General features: G+C 45.5%; 1 pseudogene; it reads left to right on the top strand.

The window, feature by feature from the left end:
- Nucleotides 1–2,251: 2,251 nt before the first annotated feature.
- LOC147975551 (uncharacterized) lies at nucleotides 2,252–3,572 on the top strand (annotated as a pseudogene).
- The last annotated feature ends 2,231 nt before the right edge of the window (nucleotides 3,573–5,803 follow it).

The raw sequence follows: 5,803 nt of genomic DNA, 5'->3' as shown, positions 1-5,803 counted from the left end.
ATCCACAAAATCTCTTGAATTTTGCCCCGGAATCTTGATTTCCCCACGAGTTCATCGAGTTCATCCACGGATCCTGAGCCCGGACTTCCGGCCTAACCCCCGAACATCAGGCCCTCAAGCCCAGACATACGACCCCTGACATCATCACTTCCATCCACCGCTCCATTTCCTGCTTAACTCTCGCCAAATTTAACCGGGCATACCACCATCACTTCCGCATACCACCACAGCTTTCCGCAACCACCATCGCTACACGCTATCAACTTCGACAATTTTGCCACGTTTTGTTTTGAGAATTTGAGTTGTGGTTTCAGTGTCCTATTGTGTTTCGGCTATATAGGTACGGTTCGACATAAACATCACCACCGCTCATCTTCGCCACGGACTCGTCATCGACAACAACTACTCAACAATTTTGACACTCGCAACCGTAAGCAAGGACGATAATCTCGACGACATCTTGGTCTACTCCTTGCCATTACATTGATAACCACCATAGCCCAATTTTGCGTATCTTGCCTATCAAGACTAGCCTTTGAATATTGCCGGCAACGTGACTTGTGCATATTAGTGATCATAGCTCCCATAGCATACTTACCATATCATCTTGGTACATATCTTGGTATCATTTCTTGTGCCACAAGTTTGTCATATTACTATCTTGGTTCGCGAAGTTTTGCATGAGAAAGAGCTCAAAGGAGAAAGAGCCAAACAAGATTTAAGAAAAGAGAAATATAAGCAAAGCGCTTTTTAGCAAGAACCATAGCATAATACTACATTAAGATTGTCATACTCGATCATCTTGGATCATATCACCAGAACACCATACATATAGCATACTTGGGATAGAAGTCGTTGCATTTTTTGCTTTCTAAGTTGTGCACAAGTTTCGTATCCGCCTATTGTGCAATCGTGCTAGCGTCTCTCTAGAGTTGTGCAACAAGAGCATTTTCCGTGGATTCCAAATTTTCCGCTCATTTTTGGTTTGCACAACCCCTTTTATCTATTTGTGTGTGTGTTTCCGTGTACTTCCATTTTACTATTGGTCTACTTGTTGCATTTGCAAATTTGCGAATCTTTTCCAACACTATTGAGTCTCACTAACAATTGCATCAAATTTTGTGCCCCCATCCTAACCAAGCTCCACTATAAGCTTTTACTTGTGTAGGTGTGAGAACCGACAAGAATTGGTACCAATTGTGCTATTCCCTTGTTACACATTTGAGTGATCATTGATCCATTCTCAACATCGGTGAAGGTACATTTGGTATAAATTCTTCTCCTTCTCCCACTCACATATTTTCTTGGAATGATGGATAGGCCAATTTCTTCTACCAACCCACTCTTCATCTAACAAGACGACGACACGAACAACTACATCACCAAGAACCACCTCTTCGGTGCACAAAGAGCTTTGCATCAAGAACAACAAGCCTTGAGCAACCGCATCGACAACCTCGTCACCGACTTGCGTCTCTCCGAGCAACATACAAGAGACTACTTCGACAACAAGCTCGACGAACACAAACAAGAGAACAATGCAAGAATGGATGAGATTCGTGCCTTGTTGGTCAACCACTCTTCTACCACTTCGTCATACTCAAGATGGAGCCACTGAAGTCGACACCCGTCCGACAACTCAAGTACACCGACGTCGAACACTCTTCGCCAAGCCACACGCCAAGACAGTCAAGCAAATCACAATCCTCTACATGACAATCCTACACAAGAGAAACTTGACGAGCAAGCACGTCGGCATCGCCAAAATCAAGCTACATTTGCGCAAGCACAAGAACGGCAATGTCTCCGCCAACAAGAGGAAGAGCGAGCGCGTCTACACCAAGACGAACAAGATGCCGAGGCCCAATGTCAACAACAACAACGGCGAGAAGCTCAAGCACTTGAGGTGCAACGTGCACTCCATGACACAAGTTGTGCCGTTGCCGCACGCAACAACCATAGGCGCGAGCAAGAAGAATCACTTCATGACGAAGTTCAAGAGAGGATTTATCAATCACGTTTGCATCGACAAGTTCCTCAAGCTCCTCCACAAACTAGACAAGCTCCTCCACAAGCTAGACAAGCTCCTCCACAAGCTCGACAAGAACCTCAAGTTCACCAAGAGCAAGAAGACAATGGAAACCCCCCACGACAAGAGCAAGTTGAGGGAGACAATCCTCCTCGTAAAGGACGTCATCGCCCTCGACCCCAACACAATGAAGAGCAACGCTACGGCAATCTAAAGTTCACCATGCCCAAGTTTTCCAGAAGCAATGATCCCAAAGAGTACCTTTCATGGGCATTGAAGGTTGACAAAATATTCTGCTTGCACAACTATGAGGAAGAGAAGAAGATCGCTATGGCATCCCTTGATTTCCAAGATTACGTCCTCATTTGGTGGGAACAAGTCAATGAGCGCCGAGAGGCAAGAGGTGAACCACCCATCACAACTTGGGCGCAAATCAAGGGTGTCACGAGAGCATGTTTCATGCCAACCTACTACAACCGCGACCTCTTCAAGAAACTCCAACTACTCCAGCAAGGGACAAAGAGCGTTGAAGAGTACTACAAGGAAATGGAGATTGCCTTCATAAGATCCAATGTCATGGAAGATGATGAGCAAGCTATGGCACGTTTGTTGAATGGACTCAATCATCCTATCAAGAAGATCGCTAACTTCCAACCATACTCGAACCTCATTGAGCTAGTGCACCAAGCTACCAATGCGGAATGCCAAGTGCAAGATGACTTCAAGTATGCCAAGTTCTCATCCAAGGCCTATGGTTTCTCCAACACCCAAGCTTCAATGAATCCAACACCTTCTACCTCAATGAATCCTTCTACAAGCAACGGCGACAAGTCAAGCTACAAGAAAACTTCAACTACCTCAAGTCATCCTCCTACTAGAAGCAACTTCAAGCCGAGAGCTTCATCATCATCTACTCCAACCGATGAGACCATCAAGAAAAGTTCAATCAAGTGCTTCACATGCGGCGGTCGAGGCCACAAGTCCTTCGTGTGTACCAACAAGCGCACCATGGTCTTCAACGACGATGGCACATATGACTCCATGAGTGAAGGAGAAATGGAAGCCATTGAGAATGTGGCCATGCACCGGCAAGTGAACAAGGATGAAGATGATAAAGTATTTTGTGACGAGCATTCGAGCCTTGCTCTTGTTGTCTCCAAGGTCTTGACTCTTCAACATCAACAAGATGAAGACCAAAGATGCCATATTTTCCACACCAAGGCCAGCATCAATGGAAGGTCCGTGAAGGTCATCATCGATGGAGGTAGTTGTCATAACTTGGCAAGTGAAGAACTATGCTCCAAGCTCCAATTGGTCAATATGGAGCACCCGCATCCCTACAAGGTTCAATGGCTAAGCGACTCCGACACTATCCAAGTCGAGCATATGGTGCAAGTTTCCTTCAAGATCGGAGCTTACAAAGACACTTAAGAGTGTGATGTCGTTCCAATGTCTGTTTGCCACCTCCTTCTTAGACGGCCATGGCAATTTGGCCGAGGCATCATCCACAACGGGCGTACAAATCACTATAGCTTCAAGATGAAGGGAAAGGAGTACGTGCTATGACCTATGTCTCCAAGCCAAGTGATTGCCGACAAGGAAGCCACCCATCATGGAGAGAATAGTGAGAGAGCGAACCACCAAAAAGAGAGTGAGCGCCACAAACCCAAATTGAGTGCCTCCACGATGAGCGACAAGAAAAATCTAGTGTTATTTGCCACCAAAAGTGGGATGAGAGAAGTGTGTGATAACCCAACAAGTGTTATGCACTATGTACTTTTGTGCAAGGATGCGGCACCAAAAACTAACACCTCTCACAAAATATACCTTTAGTGTTATCTTCTCTATTGTAGTGTAACGCCCAAGATGCGGCTATATCTCCCACGTGTCGAGACACGACTTAGAGGCATAACCACATGTTGGTTTTGTCACAAGAAGGGTCATCTTCACACAATCCCATGTAATGAACAAGAAAGGGATAAATAGTTGGCTTACAATTTCCACGTCACACAATGATCAAATAATTCATACATCATTCAGAGTACACACATAGTCCAACTATGAACAAAACCAAATGAAAAGAAGATAACCCCAAATGCTAAATCCTGATCATCCCAACTGGGCACCACTACTAATCATCCAGAAAAGACACGTAGTAACAACCAAGGTCCTTGTCGAACTCCCACTTGAGTTCGATAGCATCACCTGCACTAGTATCATCGGCACCTGCAACTATTTTGGTAGTATCTATGAGTCACGAGGACTCAACAATCTCAAAACCCGCGAGATCAATACTATTTAAGCTTATGGGTAGGATGTGGTTATGAGGTGGAGTTGCAGCAAGCGCTAAGAAAATATGGTGGCTAACATACGAGTACAAGAGTAAGATGAGAAACTACGCAACAGTCGTAAGGCTAGAAGTGATCAAGAAGTGATCCTGATCTACTTACGTTCAAACATAACCCAACCGTGTTCACTTCCCAGACACCGCCGAAAAGAGACCATCACGGCTACACACGCGGTTGATGCACTTTAATTAAGTCAAGTGTCAAGTTCTCTACAACCGGATATTAACAAATTCCCATCTGCCACATAACCGCAGGCACGGCTCTCGAAAGTTTATAACCTGCAGGGGTGTCCCAACTTAGCCCATCACAAGCTCTCATGATCAACGAAGGATATTTATTTTCCGGAAAGACCCGATCAGTCTCGGAATCCCGGTTACAAGACATTTCGGCAATGGTAAAACAAGACCAGCAAGACCGCCCAATGTGCTGACAAATCCTGATAGGTGTCGTATGTATCTCGTTCTCAGGGCCCACCGGATGGGCAAGACATCGGGTTGGCTGAGATCCTCGTTGCCCAGGGGGCGCCAGACATCGCCCAGGTTGGACCAACACTCAGAGGAACACTGGCCCGGGGGTTGAATTAAGATAATCCTCGGGTTAATTACTCCCTAGGAAAAGTTTTAGTTGTAATTAGGCAAATGTTAAAACCAAGGTTGGGCCTTGCTGGAGGAGTTTTATTCAAAGCGAACTGTCAAGGGGGTCCCATAACCCCAACTGCGTAAGGAACGCAAAATCAAGGAACATAACACCGGTATGACAGAAACTAGGGCGGCAAGAGTGGAACAAAACACCAAGCAAAAGGCCAAGCCTTCCACCCTTTGCCAAGTATATAGATGCATTAATTAAATAAGAGATATTGCGATATCCCAACATATCCATGATCCAACATGGAACAACCTGCAAGGCACCTGCAACTAGCAACGCTATAAGAGGGGCTGAGCAAAAGCTGTAACATAGCCAAACAATGGTTTGCTAGGAAGGTGGGTTAGAGGCTTGACATGGCAATATGGGAGGCATGATAAACAAGTGGTAGGTAGCGCATCATAGCGATAGAACGAACAACTAGCAAGCAAAGATAGAAGTGATATCGAGGGTAATGGTCATCTTGCCTGCAGAGTTCTCAGGGTTGTCGAAAGCTTGCTCCTCGTAACATACTCAATAGGTTCCTCGTTCACGAACTTGTCAACCGGCTCTACCCAAAGCAAGAATACAAGCAATGGGACAACAATCAATCACGGTGCAATGCACAAGCAACATGATGCAAGACATGGCATGGAATGCAAGATATGATGTGCAATGCACATGGGTACTCCGGAAGGGAAAAGATGACCAAGGCATCAACTTGGAAAACGAAGCATGCTACTGGACAGAGTGAGTGATTTCGGTCGAAATCGATATAAGGATCACCAGAGACGGATGCACGGTT

The sequence above is a fragment of the Triticum urartu genome, chromosome 4A, assembly GCF_056163025.1.
Source record: "Triticum urartu cultivar PI428250 chromosome 4A, HENAU_Tu73, whole genome shotgun sequence".
Classification (NCBI taxonomy): domain Eukaryota; kingdom Viridiplantae; phylum Streptophyta; class Magnoliopsida; order Poales; family Poaceae; genus Triticum; species Triticum urartu.
This window is presented reverse-complemented; position numbering and strand designations above follow the sequence as displayed.